We start from the raw sequence: 15,981 nt of genomic DNA on the forward strand, positions 1-15,981 counted from the left end.
AGTAGTGCCTTAGTCTATCAAGGGCACAACACATTGAGACTATTGTCGAGTTGCGCACAACTCCATTTGTGAACAACTTACAACTGCCCACTACTTCTCCTCAGCTACTCAGGGATTTCAGCCCACTATATTCTTCTTGCGCTGCTCTAATGAAGACTAACATAGGGCACAAAGGGATTTCACCTATCACTCCAAGACACCCACCTCTCACAATGAACACGGGCTAGGAGGACTGCCCATCATCTACTATAGAAGTCCTTCTCCGCACACAAGTCTAGGGCTGCTTGAGTGCTCATTTGGCTCATCAAACCTTGAGCTCAAAAACTACCACTCTAGCAACCACCTAAGTCCATGAAGATGGTACACATCGGGCTTCAATTTGGGCAATATCACACCATCCTCCCACAGACCATAAATGCCCAATCAAATGTCCACACTTGGTCAAATCTCGCGCTACCCTCCAACATACCACGAGTGACCAATCCTCACTGTAGAATCTTCTCCTAGTTAGGGAATCCAACACTTATGAATCCCTTCCTCTTGGGTGCCAATATGCTTCTCCTAGGGCACCCATTCACGTGCAAGTCACATCAACTCAAGAGGAAAACCATACCCGTCTTGAAACCTTCTGCTGCTTCTTTTGACATGACACATAAGCTGCTAATATGACTGCTTCTTAGGATGTCCACAACTGTCCTAATATAGGACTGCCATCCAACTATCATACCTCCATCAATCAAGGAAACATCTACAATATACTATTGTTGCTTCCCTTGGGATCTGTGCATTCACATGATTGGTTAGGGCACATAATAGCAACCCTAAGCCACTGTCCAAACACTGTGTAGTCCTATCCCAAAGAGTTTCTCCCTTTGCTGTCCAAATTTGACTATTTGTGCATTGTTTCACACCTTGTAAGGTCCACACAAGATACTTTACAGTTGGTTATTCACCACAACACCACAAACTTCCCTCAAACCATGGAGATGATCCATGTTATGACTGTGAACTTCCATTGTTGACTGCGATTGAGTTAGGAGAGTACTTCTAGGCCTCTTGGCCCATCCAACTAGCCCTCCAACTCACTGTTGTAGTTGCCAACACCTGTCGCCCAGGATAATGCCAAAACACACCATAACACATGCACAAATCACATCCAAACTTACCTTTATTAATGCAAACTGTTTTGTAAGGGAGACACACAAAAAAATTCTAATAAGTTTGTCCTTAAGCACCTTCCTAGCTTCCTCAGAGTTGTGGCCTTTTGCACATAGGAATCCACACCAAAACATAGAGAGAATCCTTCTCAAAACTCGACTATGGTCTCCTTTATCTTGCCTTATATTCACACTTCAAATTCAGAGCTAATCCATGATGGAAGATGCACTTTGGATGTATCATAATTCCTCACACAAGTCCTCCTTTTATGCCTTTGTGTGGGGCTTCAATGAACACTTCTAAGGTGGATTGACAACTCATCACGTGGCTTGTCCAACTCAAGCCTACATGAAATTCAACCTATAAGCCCACCTTCTAACTTTATAAATTAATATGTCTTCAACGACAATTCAGAATTGGATGATTCTCGATGCTGTTGATTCATCTCGTCATCTACTATCATCCTCATCCATCACATGTCTCAATCTCGTCATAGTTTTAGACCAAACATTGATGTGTGCAAAAACCCAAGCTTGGGTTTCAAGCCCATAAGGCCACTTGTGGAGCTCATTCCTCCAAACCCTTGATCCTCAAGGCTTAGAGTACCACCCAAATTACCAAAATCAACACTCCCTCTTAGTGAGGGAGGTACTTCCAACATTAGGAAATCATCGTCTGGCGACACTAGCCCATCTGGCATCCATCACTGCAACATGCTGTGTAGAATGAACTCAACAATCTTGGTAGTTCCTTTGCCTCATCATATTTGAACCTGAAGATCCCAAAAATTTAAAGGGATTCTCCCTCTAAGGCTAGACTCCATTTGAGCCTACACGATCTCCACTAGCTCAGTCCTGCAAGCACTCATCCTCTTGGATCAAATACCACTCATGAAAATCCCTCAAATCTTAGATATGCAACATCACAATTCGATGAAGAATCTAGCCTACCAATCTGTAGTCCGTCACATGAATCCATCTTGATCGACTTGATCTCATCGAAGCCAAAGAAGTCCTCGAGTTGTACCAACCATCCATGACATGACATAAGAAGTCCACGATCTGCAAATCACCACACAACATACTGAAGTGCACCAAGTTCACCACCTATCCACCAGAACTCCCATCCCATCTCACCATGTAGCCTATCGAGACCACATCTCCATGGATTCAGCTAAACCCTCTGCTCCATGATCTAGACAACCACAACTCCCTCTAAGTTGCTTCGTCGTGCACACTCTGATTGAATGTCCGTCAAAGTAGCTTAGACAAGCTCTGATACCATGCTATTTTTTCCACAATCTTAGTAGGCTAGGATATAATATTAAAACACTAATGCTACCAAACCAAAGATGACAATGAAAATAATTTTCACATCGGAATATAAACAACAATAATCTACTAGCACACAAAATATACACAACTTTTTACAAAATCAAGTACAATAAACCAACTTCGTTATATTAATCCAACTGAATAATACAACAGTCTAGGTCTCTTGTACTAGGGATAATTGCCCTCATTCATCCAATAGTATAAGAATACAAAAATTGGGCTTGGATTTAGTCCATTGGCAACTAATATACCCTCAAAAATATACTCTGACCATCTGGATGATGTAGTCGACTTCACAACTCCTCTTGGTCATACCCTCTACTTTCTCGGTCCTTCGACTCTCGGTCTGTAGCACTGCCTCTATCAACGATCTAAGTCCATATGAACACTAAAACTCGGCTATCCAATCTGCTCACTACTTGTGCCTTAGTCCATCAAGGGCATAACACATCGAGACTCCTCTCGAGTTGTTCACAACTCCGTTTGTGAACAACTCACAACTGCCCACTTATGCTCCTCAACTACTTAAGGACTTCAACCCACTATAGTCTTTCTGCGTTTCTCTAATGAATACTAACATAGGAAACGAAGGGCTACCACTTATCACTGCAAGATGTCCATCTCGCAAAATGAACATGGGCTAGGAGGAATGCCCATCATCTGCTGTAGAAATCCTTCTCCGCACTAGTCTAGGGCCTCTCAACTACTCTCTGGCTCATAAAACCTTGAGCTCAATAACTACCACTTTAGAAACCACCTAAGTCCATGAAGATTATGCACATTGGGCTCCAACTTGGGCACTATCACGCTGTCCTCGAGCATAGCATAAATTCCCAATCCAATGTCCACACTTGGTCCACTCTCACACTGCCCCCCAATAGACAACGAGTGACCAATCCTTGCTATAGCATGTGCTCCTAGTTAGGGCATCCAACACTTATGAAGCCCTTCCTCTTGGCTACCAAAAAATTTCTCCTAGGGAACCCATTCACCTGCGAGTCACACTAACTCAAGAGGACAACCATACCTGTTCTATAACCTTCTACTGCTCCTTTTTACATGACACACAAGCTGCTGATGTGAATTGTCCTTAGTATGTACACAGATCTCCTAATCTAAGATTGCCATCCAACTAGCATACCTCGATCAATCATGAAGGCTAATGCTGCCTCCTTTGCTAGGGATATGTGCATTCATGGGACTCATTAGGGCACACAATAGCAACCCCAAACCATTTTCCAAACACTATGTAGTCCTCTCCCAAAGAGTTGCACCCTTTGATATCCAAACTCGGCTATTTGTGCATTATTTCATGCCTTGTAAGGTCCACACAAGATATCTTACAATTGGTTGTTCACCACAACACCACAAGCTGCCCTCAAACCATGGAGATGATCCGTGTTCTGACTGCAACCTTCCATTGTTGACTACGACTAAGTTAGGAGATTACTCCTAGGCTTCTCAAGCCATCCAACTCATCGCTATAGCTGCCAACACCTGCGGCCAAGAATAATGCCAAAACACACCATAACACATGCATAAATCACATCCAAAATTACCTTTATTACTGTGGCCTAGTCTGCAAGGGAGACACAACAAAAGCTTCCCATAAGTCTGTCCTTAAACACCTTCCTAGCTTCCTCAGAGATTCGGCCTTCTCCATAGAGGAATCCACACCAAAACAAAGAGATAACCCTTCTCAAAACTCGGCCGCGTTCTCCTTTATCTTGCCTCAGATTCGCATTTCAAATGCAGAGCTAATCCGTGATGGAAGATGCACTTCAGATGTATCATAATGCCTCATAAAATCCTCCTTTTATACCTTTGTGTGGGGCTTCAATGAACACTTCAAAGTTGGCTTGAAAACTCATCATGTGGCTTGTCCAACTCAAGCCTACATGAAATTCAACCTATAAGCCCACCTTCTAACTTCAAAAATTAATATCTCTTCAATGACAATTTAGAATTGGATGATTCTTGATGTGTTGGATTTGTCTCGTTATCTACTATCATCCTCATCCATCACATTTCACAATATCATCATGGTTTTGGACCAAACATCGATGGGTGAAAAACCCTAAGCTTGGGTTTCAAGCCCACAAGGCGACTTCTGGAGATCATTCCTCCAAACCCTTGATCCTCAAGGCTTGGATTACCTCCCAAGCTACCAAAATCAACACACTACTAGGTCCACTCCTTGCTAGATAAGCTGAAACACTTGTGCATTCTTATTTTTGTATTTATTCTATTGTTACCTTTTTATATTATTGAGGGCTCATTTAGCTGCTTCATCTTTAGGTTCTAGACATCCATCTGTGACATATTCCAAAACATCATAAGCTTTCAACGTCGTCTCCATCTTAATGGCCCACTCTTCATAATCCTTCCTGTGAATGGTAGAAACTGTAGCTAGAAACTAGATGAAGGCATCTTTGAAAAACAAATTCTCTTATAAAACCCTAAATTTCTCCTTTTATAAGTTTTGCAAAGCACTTTTTTCAAAAAACTACTTATAAAAATAAAATTTATAAAGGCCTTTTATAACCTTTATAAAACACTCCAACGGAAAACCTTTTAAAAACTCTTTTAATTTTTTTTTTTATTATAAAAAAGGATTTATATAAAAGAAACCTTCATAAAGTTCCTTGAAATACCCCACATGAGTTATTTTCAAAACACTTTTATAAACTAACCACCATACCACGTGTCCTTTGAGTTCGCCCTTCAAGAAGTCAACCTTATTTTTACACTAATATGCGTTTTCTTTGCCGGATTGGGGTGGGCAAACATTGTTCACCCCAACAAATCAAAATCCTTCATTTTCGTCATTCAGGTCAAGAAAAATCTAACAGGTGGCACAAGTTGAGTGAAGGTGGCTTTGGGTACATGCTTGCCATGGCCTCTGCCTTACGCCTTTGTGTTGAAGAAAGTGTAACTAGGTTCGGTCTTCATAAATGTAATTTTGATATTTGTATTTATACAAGATTATATTTGTTATATTTATCAATGAGTTTCTTTCTCATTGAAATAGGTCTAGCACATGTCAAAGTGCTATAGGTAAGTCAAAGAGTCAAAATAAAATGTTGAAGACCCTTAAGCGCATGTTACACCATGTATATTTATGTATTAGAGTCAAAGATATCCCTCCAAGCAAATTCACAAGTACTCTCCATGCAACGACATCACTAAAGAAGCAAAAACGAAGCGGAAAAGTCAAGTTGGCCTAAAGGAGGGACAATCTTCTATATATAGAGGTTGTCCACTCCTCCAACGAAAAACAAAAACTACCTCTGAAATCAACGAAGAAGATATATAAGAAAAGGGTGAGATAAGTCGAGCATAAGGAGCCTCTAGTGCAGTGAAGAAGAAGGAGGCTAAACTGAAGTTTAGAGGGCTTATTTAAGGGTGAATTTTGGTCGCACGTGCGGGAAAAGGAGGGCAGTCTGCGGTCACTACAACAACAAAATCACAGTCATATATTTCTCTTTGTTTGGGCTAGAAACTTATCCCTATAAGGCATCCTACTCAAGTGAAGAAGAGGCTCTCCCAAGTGAAGGTAAAAGGAGTCAAATACACAAGGAAACCTCCCACATGTGTAAGAAACAAGGGCTGTAGTGTTGTCATATCAAGTCTGCAACTACACGTCAAGAAGGTGTTCGGTTGGTCAAGATAAGGAAGGCATCTCCTTAAGTGAAGGATCTGATTAAGGATGAAAGATAAAGTATCTATTCTAGAGCTCACATAACAAGGTCTACCACTAGTTGCCAAAAGAAGAAGGAGGACCAAATGTCGGGGAACGAAGTTCCAGAAGAAGGAGGACAAAGTGATGAGAAACAAAGCGCCAAAAGAAGGAAGGACTTGACTTGTTCTTGGAGGATATCCTTGTCAAGGGTCTAGGGTTTGGCATTGATCAGTAAGAAGCTTCAATAAGAGAAATTTACGAAAGGGTTTTCCTCTCTAAGAGAGAGAGGTTTTTCCCAGGCAGAGAGCCAATATCTTGTGTTAGGGCATCCAAAACTTATGAAGCCCTTCCTCTTGGCTACCAAAACATTTCTCCTAGGGAACCCATTCACCTACGAGTCAGATTAACTGAAGAGGACAACCATACCTATTCTATAACCTTCTACTGCTCCTTTTTACATGACACACAAACTGCTGATGTGAATTGTCCTTAGTATGTACACAAATCTCCTAATCTAAGATTTCCATCCAACTAGCATACCTCCATCAATCATGAAGACTAATGCTGCCTCCTTTGCTTGGGATTTGTGCATTCACGGGACTCATTAGGGCACACAATAACAACCCCAAACCACTGTCCAAACACTGTGTAGTCCTCTCCCAAAGAGTTGCACCCTTTCATATCCAAACGTGGCTATTTGTGTATTGTTTCATGCCTTGTAAGGTCCACACAAGATATCTTACAGTTGGTTGTTCACCACAACACCACAAACTACCCTCAAACCAAGGAGATGATCCTTGTTTTGACTGCGACCTTCCCTTGTTGACTGCAACTAAGTTAGGAGATTACTCCTAGGCTTCTCAAGCCATCCAACTAGCCCTCCAACTCATCGCTGTAGTTGCCAACACCTACTGCCACAAATAATGCCAAAACATACCATAACACATGCATAAATCACATCCAAAATTACCTTTATTACTGTGGCCTAGTCTGCAAGGGAGACACATCAAAAATTTCCCATAAGTCTGTCCTTAAGCACCTTCCTAGCTTCCTCAGAGATTCGGCCTTCTTCATAGAGGAATCCACACCAAAACAAAGAGAGAACCCTTCTCAAAACTCGGTCGTGGTCCCCTTTATCTTGCCTCAGATTTGCACTTCAAATGCAGAGCTAATTCGTGATGGAAGATGCACTTTGGATGTATCATAATGCCTCATACAAATCCTCCTTTTATACCTTTGTGTGGGGCTTCAATGAACACTTCGAAGTTGGCTTGGAAACTCATCATGTGGCTTGTCCAACTCAATCCTACATGAAATTCAACCTATAAGCCCACCTTCTAACTTCAAAAATTAATATCTCTTCAATGACAATTTATAATTGGATGATTCTTGATGTGTTGGATTTGTCTCGTCATCTACTATCATCCTCATCCATCACATTTCACAATATCATCATGGTTTTGGACCAAACATCGATGGGTGAAAAACCCTAAGCTTTGGTTTCAAGCCCACAAGGCAACTTCTGGAGATCATTCCTCCAATGCCTTGATCCTTAAGGCTTGGATTACCTCCCAAGCTACCAAAATCAACACACTACTAGGTCCACTCCTTGCTAAATAAGCTGCAACACTTGTGCATTCTTATTTTTGTATTTCTTCTATTGTTACCTTTTTGTATTATTGAGGGCTCATTCAGCTGCTTCATCTTTAGGTTCTAGAAATCCATCTGTGACATATTCCCAAACATCATAAGCTTTCAACGTGGTCTCCATCTTAATGGCCCACTCTTCATAATCCTTCCTGTGAATGGTATAAACTGTAGCTAGAAACTAGAAGAAGCCATCTTTAAAAAACAAATTCTCTTATAAAACCCTAAATTTCTCCTTTTATAAGTTTTTCAAAGCACTTTTTTCAAAAAACTACTTATAAAAATAAAATTTAGAAAGGCCTTTTATAACCTTTATAAAACACTCCAATGGAAAACCTTTTAAAAACTCTCTTAATTTTTTTTCTTTTTTATTATAAAAAAGGATTTATATAAAAGAAACCTTCATAAAGTTCCTTTCAATACCCCACGTGAGTTATTTTCAAAACACTTTTATAAACTAACCACCATACCATGTGTCCTTTGAGTTCGCCCTTCGAGAAGTCAACCTTATTTTTACATTGATATGCGTTTTCTTTGTCGGATTGGGGTGTTTGCCCCAACGAATCAAACACCTTCATTTTCGTCATTCAGGCCAAGAAAAATCTAACATGTGGCACAAGTTGAGTGAAGGTGGCTTTGGGTACATGCCTGCCATGGTCTTTGCCTTATGCCTTTTTGTTGAAGAAAGTGTAACTAGGTTCGGCCTTCATAAATGTAATTTTGATATCTGTAGTTCTACAAGATTGTTTTTGTTATATTTATCAATGAGTTTCTTTCTCATTGAAATAGGTCTAGCACATGTCAAAGTGCTATAGGTAAGTCAAAGAGTCAAAATAAAATGTTGAAGACCCTTAAGGGCATGTTACACCATGTATATTTATGTATTAGAGTCAAAGATATACCTCCAAGCAAAGTCACAAGTCCTCTCCATGCAACGAAATCACCAAAGAAGAAAAAACGAAGTGGAAAAGTCAAGTTGGCCTAAAGGAGGGATAATCCTCTATATATAGAGGTTGTCCACAACTCCAATGACAAGCAACAACTACCTCTGAAATCACCGAAGAAGATAGATAAGAAAAGGGTGAGAGAAGTCGAGCATAAGGAGCCTCTAGTGCAGTGAAGAAGAAAGAGACTAAACCAAAGTTTAGAGGGCTTATTTAAGGGTGAATTAAAGTCACACGTGCGAGAAAAGGAGGGCAGTCTGTAGTCACTACAACAACAATATCACAATCATATATTTCTCTTTGTTTGTGCTAGAAACTTATACCTATAAGGCATCCTACTCAAGCGAAGAAGAGGCTCTCCCAAGCGGAGGTAAAAGGACTCAAATACACAAGGAAACCTCCCACATGTGTGAGAAACTAGGGCTGCAGTGCTGTCATATCAAGTCCGCAACTACACATCAAGAAGGTGTTCGGTTGGTCAAGATAAGGAAGGCATCTCCTTAAGTGAAGGACCTCATTAAGGATCAAAGATAAAGTATCTATTCTAGAGCTCACATAACAAGGTCTATAACCAGTTGTAAGAAGAAGAATGAGGATCAAGTGTTGGGGAACGAAGTGCCAAAAGAAGGAGGACAAAGTGTCGAGAAACAAAGTTCCAAAAGAAGGAAGGACTTGACTTGTTCTTGTAGGATATCTTTGTCAAGGGTCTAGGGTTTGGCATTGATCAGTAAGAAGCTTCAATAAGAGAAATTTATGAAAGGGCTTTCCTCTCTAAGAGAGAGAGGTTTTTCCCAGGCAGAGAGCCAATATCTTGTGTTAGGGCATCCAAAACTTATGAAGCCCTTCCTCTTGGCTACCAAAAAATTTCTCCTAGGGAACCCATTCAGTTGCAAGTCACATTAACTCAAGAGGACGATCATACCTATTCTATAACCTTCTACCACTCTTTTTTACATGACACACAAGCTGCTGATGTGAATTGTCCTTAGTATGTACACAAATCTCCTAATCTAAGATTGCCATCCAAATAGCATACCTCCATCAATCATGAAGACTAATGCTAGCTCCTTTGCTTGGGATCTATGCATTCACGGGACTCGTTAGGGCACACAATAGCAACCCCAAACCACTGTCCAAACACTGTTTAGTCCTCTCCCAAAGAGTTGCACCCTTTGATATCCAAGCTCGACTATTTGTGCATTGTTTCATGCCTTGTAAGGTCCACACAAGATATCTTATAGTTGGTTGTTCACCACAACACCACAAACTGCCCTTAAACCATGGAGATGATCCCTGTTCTGACTGCCACCTTCCCTTATTGATTGTGACTAAGTTAGGAGATTACTCATAGGATTCTCGAGCCATCCAACTCATCGCTGTAGCTACCAACACCTACGGCCAAGAATAATGCCAAAACACACCATAACACATGCATAAATCACATCCAAAATTACCTTTATTACTGCGGCCCTGTTTGCAAGGGAGACACATCAAAATCTTGCCATAAGTCTGTCCTTAAGCACCTTCCTAGCTTCCTCAGAGATTCAACCTTCTCCATAGAGGAATCCACACCAACACAAAGAGAGAACCCTTCTCAAAGCTCGACCGTGGTCTCCTTTATCCTACCTCAGATTCGCACTTTAAATGTAGAGCTAATCTGTGATGGAAGATGCACTTCAGATGTATCATAATGCCTCATACAAATCCTCCTTTTATACCTTTGTGTGGGGCTTCAATGAAAACTTTGAAGTTGGCTTGAAAACTCATCTTGTGGCTTGTCCAACTCAAGCCTACATGAAATTCAACCTATAAGCCCACCTTCTAACTTCAAAAATTAATATCTCTTCAATGACAATTCAAAATTGGATGATTCTTGATGTGTTGGATTTGTCTCGTCATATACTATCATCCTCATCCATCACATTTCACAATATCATCATGGTTTTGGACCAAACATCAATGGGTGCAAAACCCTAAGCTTGGGTTTCAAGCCCACAAGGCGACTTCTGGAGATCATTCCTCCAAACCCTTGATCCTCAAGGCTTGGATTACCTCCCAAGCTACCAAAATCAACACACTACTAGGTCCACTCCTTGCTAGATAAGCTGCAACACTTGTGCATTCTTATTTTTGTATTTCTTCTATTGTTACCTTTATGTATTATTGAGGGCTCATTTAGCTGCTTCATCTTTAGGTTCTAGAAATCCATCTGTGACATATTCCCAAACATCATAAGCTTTCAATGTGGTCTCCATCTTAATGGCCCACTCTTCATAATCCTTCCCGTGAATGGTAGAAATTGTAGCTAGAAACTAGATGAAACCATCTTTGAAAAACAAATTCTCTCATAAAACCCTAAATTGCTCCTTTTATAAGTTTTGCAAAGCACTTTTTTCAAAAAACTACTTATAAAAAATAAAATTTATAAAGGCCTTTTATAACCTTTATAAAACACTCCAATGGAAAACCTTTTAAAGACTCTTTTTTTTTTTCTTTAATATAAAAAAAGATTTATATAAAAGAAACCTTCATAAAGTTCCTTTCAATACCCACATGAGTTATTTTCAAAACACTTTTATAAACTAACCACCATACCACGTGTCCTTTGAGTTCGCCCTTCGAGAAGTCAACCTTATTTTTACACTGATATGCGTTTTCTTTGCTGGATTGGGGTGGGAAAACATTGTTCACCCCAACGAATCAAAAACCTTCATTTTCGTCGTTCAGGCCAAGAAAAATCTAACATGTGGCACAAGTTGAGTGAAGGTGGCTTTGGGTACATGCCTGCCATGGCCTCTGTCTTACACCTTTGTGTTGAAGAAAGTGTAACTAGGTTCGGTCTTCATAAATGTAATTTTGATATTTGTATTTATACAAGATTATTTTTGTTATATTTATCAATGAGTTTCTTTCTCATTGAAATAGGTCTAGCACATGTCAAAGTGCTATAGGTAAGTCAAAGAGTCAAAATAAAATGTTGAAGACCCTTAAGGGAATGTTACACCATGTATATTTATGTATTAGAGTCAAAGATATCCCTCCAAGAAAAGTCACAAGTCCTCTCCATGCAACGACATCACCAAAGAAGCAAAAACGAAGTGGAAAAGTCAAGTTGGCCTAAAGGAGGGACAATCCTCTATATATAGAGGTTATCCACTCTTCCAACGACAAGCAACAACTACCTCTGAAATCAGCGAAGAAGATAGATAAGAAAAGGGTTAGATAAGTCGAGCATAAGGAGCCTCTAGTGCAGTGAAGAAGAAGGAGACTAAACAGAAGTTTAGAGGGTTTATTTAAGGGTGAATTATAGTCACACGTGCAAGAAAAGGAGGGCAGTCGCGGTCACTACAACAACAATATCACAATCATATATTTCTCTTTGTTTGGGCTAGAAAATTATCCCTATAAGGCATCCTACTCAAGCGAAGAAGAGGCTCTCCCAAGCAAAGGTAAAAGGAGTCAAATACATAAGGAAACCTCCCACATGTGTGAGAAACTAGGGCTGCAGTGCTGTCATATCAAGTTTGCAACTACACATCAAGAAGGTGTTCTGTTGGTCAAGATAAGGAAGGCATCTCCTTAAGTGAAGGACCTCATTAAGGATCAAAGATAAAGTATCTATTCTAGAGCTCACATAACAAGGTCTATCACCAGTTCCAGAAGAAGAAGGAGGACCAAGTGTCGGGGACCAAAGTGCCAGAAGAAAGAGGACAAAGTGCCAAAAGCAGGAAGGACTTGACTTGTGCTTGGAGGATATCCTTGTCAAGGGTCTAGGGTTTAGCATTGATTAGTAAGAAGCTTCAATAAGAGAAATTTATGGAAGGGTTTTCCTCTCTAAGAGAGAGAGATTTTTCCCTGGCAGAGAGCCAATATCTTGTGTTAGGGCATCCAACACTTATGAAGCCCTTCCTCTTGGCTACCAAAAAATTTCTCCTAGGGAACCCATTCACCTGCGAGTCACATTAACTCAAGAGGACAACCATACCTGTTCTATAACCTTCTACTGCTCCTTTTTACATGACACACAAGCTGTTGATGTGAATTGTCCTTAGTATGTACAGAAATCTCCTAATCTAAGATTGCCATCCAACTAGCATACCTCGATCAATCATGAAGGCTAATGCTGCCTCCTTTGCTTGGAATCTGTGCATTCATGGGACTCATTAGGGCACACAATAGCAACCCCAAACCATTGTCCAAACACTGTGTAGTCCTATCCCAAAGAGTTGCACCCTTTGATATCCAAAGTCGACTATTTGTGCATTAATTCATGCCTTGTAAGGTCCACACAAGATATCTTACAGTTGGTTGTTCACCACAACACCATAAATTGCCCTCAAACCATGGAGATGATCCGTGTTTTGACTATGACCTTCCGTTGTTGACTGTGACTAAGTTAGGAGATTACTCCTAGGCTTCTCGAGCCATCCAACTCATCGCTGTAGCTGCCAACACCTGCCGCCAAGAATAATGCCAAAACACACCATAACACATGCATAAATCACATCCAAAATTACCTTTATTACTGTGGCCTAGTCTGCAAGGGAGACACATCAAAAACTTCCCATAAGTCTGTCCTTAAGCACCTTCCTAGCTTCCTCAAAGATTCAACCTTCTCCATAGAGGAATCCACACCAAATCAAAGAGAGAACCCTTCTCAAAACTCGACCATGGTCTCCTTTATCTTGCCTCAGATTCCCACTTCAAATGCAGAGCTAATCCACGATGAAAGATGCACTTTAGATGTATCATAATGGCTCATACAAATCCTCCTTTTATATCTTTGTGTGGGGCTTCAATGAACACTTCGAAGTTGGCTTGAAAACTCATCATGTGGCTTGTCCAACTCAAGCCTACATGAAATTCAACCTATAAGCCCACCTTCTAACTTCAAAAATTAATATCTCTTCAATGACAATTCAAAATTGGATGATTCTTGATGTGTTGGATTTGTCTCGTCATCTACTATCATCCTCATCCATCACATTTCACAATATCATCATGGTTTTGGACAAACATCGATGGGTGCAAAACCCTAAGCTTGGGTTTCAAGCCCACAAGGCGACTTCTGGAGATCATTCCTCCAAACCCTTGATCCTCAAGGCTTGGATTACCTCCCAAGCTACCAAAATCAACACACTACTAGGTCCACTCCTTGCTAGATAAGCTGCAACACTTGTGCACTCTTATTTTTGTATTTCTTCTATTGTTACCTTTTTGTATTATTGAGGGCTCATTTAGTTGCTTCATCTTTAAGTTCTAGAAATCCATCTATGGCATATTCCCAAACATCATAAGCTTTCAACGTGGTCTCCATCTTAATGGCCTACTCTTCATAATCCTTCCTGTGAATAGTAGAAACTGTAGCTAAAAACTAGATGAAGCCATCTTTAAAAAACAAATTCTCTTATAAAACCCTAAATTTCTCTTTTTATAAGTTTTGCAAAGCACTTTTAAAAAAAAAACTACTCATAAGAAATAAAATTTATGAAGGCCTTTTATAACTTTATAAATCACTCCAACGGAAAACCTTTTAAAAACTCTTTAAATTTTTTTTTTTTTAATATAAAAAAGGATTTATATAAAAGAAACCTTCATAAAGTTCCTTTCAATAGCCACATGAGTTATTTTCAAAACACTTTTATAAACTAACCACCATACCACGTGTCCTTTGAGTTCGTCCTTCGAGAAGTCAACCTTAAAATGTAAAAGTGCTTCAAAAATAGTTATCAAATCTAGAAGAATCCTACTGAAGAATCCTACTGTATCTAATTGCCCTAGATTCTTCAACACTCTGTACCGTCGCCGTCTCTGCCTGACGCCTCTTCGCCCCTAGCCCCCCAACTCCTGCCTGCGTAAAATACTAGCATCGATATAGTTGGATGCGGATAAGTTCGAACCCCATACACACCGCCCCCATTTGTTCCAGTGGCTGATCTGGAGATGGCAATAACACCTAAATGATAAACATTTCATCACAAAACACCTAAAGCTGCAGTTATGTTCTCCATTAATTGGGTTGATGTACTACCCATTCAACTCATTCTCAACAAATCTAGATGGATCCAACTTCTGACATTTATTGTAATTGTTAGACCCCAAAACGAAAACAATCGTACTGTAACAATGACATCCATGCAATTCAACTTATTTGAAGCTCTTCATTCTCATTCTGCAAAATATATCTCTGCGTATTTTGTATGTAGTGTGTGTTTTATTAAATTTTGCATTCAAGTTCACGTATTTTTCAAACTTCTTTTATTTGCAAAAGCAATTTATTAAAAGTCAAAAGCTTTAACTATGTTCAATGCACGACTGTCACAGAGAATTGAAGTGGTGGGGCTTCCTTCTTCCTGGTCGTTAAACAAAAATGTCTGTCTATTTTGTTATAAGTTTTTTTTTTCAGCACGAAAACACTCTATAATTGTATTTATAAACAAAAATTGTTTTATATACAGTGACAATATTACTGCCAGGAAGGCAGCAAGCTTGAAAACATGTCCCATCTTGAAACTGACAAAGTAATGTAATTTCCAGAAAAACATGCCCGGAAGCTGAGAGGATATCCAGGTGTAAATAGAGCTCCATTTGTTCATTTCGCTACAAGTGTATGATGCAAAATAAGGAAAGAAACTGAAACAGCTGGTACTGTAGAAGCCTTCATATGTGCATAAGACCTTAACAAAACCAAAATTTCTACCATAAGTAATTGCTATATGTCCTGAAATTGGAAATCCTGAATCTGGTAGATAGTGCTGTTCGCCTTTATCTGCAATCTCCATAAACCTTGGGGCAAGGTTAGACCTCTTTTAGATAGGGCGTCCGTCTTTTTGTTTTTGTTCCTGTCAATATGGACAATAGAATAGTCCTTCCTATAGTCCCATAATACTGCTATGCTGTCCATCCAGAATGTTTCTTATGTGATTCTTTGACAGAACATGGTCAGTTATTACGTTGAAGTCAGTTACATATTCCACTTTCAAGAGGCTCATTTCTGGCTTCCATCCAGCCGGCAAGGTGAACGTTTTTATGTGATTCTTTGACAGAACATGGTCAGTTATTACCTTAGAGTCAGTTATATATTCCACTTTCAAGAGGCTCATTTCTGGCTTGAGATCATGGCACACAATACTTTAAAAAGAGATGTCTACAACGTGGACTAAAACGTGATCGCCAGTTCTTTGGCACAAATCCATGTGTTGTGTAACCTAGTACT

This window comes from Pinus tabuliformis, chromosome 5_1 (genome assembly GCF_031772625.1).
Source record: "Pinus tabuliformis cultivar Carrire ecotype Pingquan chromosome 5_1, CPIR1, whole genome shotgun sequence".
Classification (NCBI taxonomy): domain Eukaryota; kingdom Viridiplantae; phylum Streptophyta; class Pinopsida; order Pinales; family Pinaceae; genus Pinus; species Pinus tabuliformis.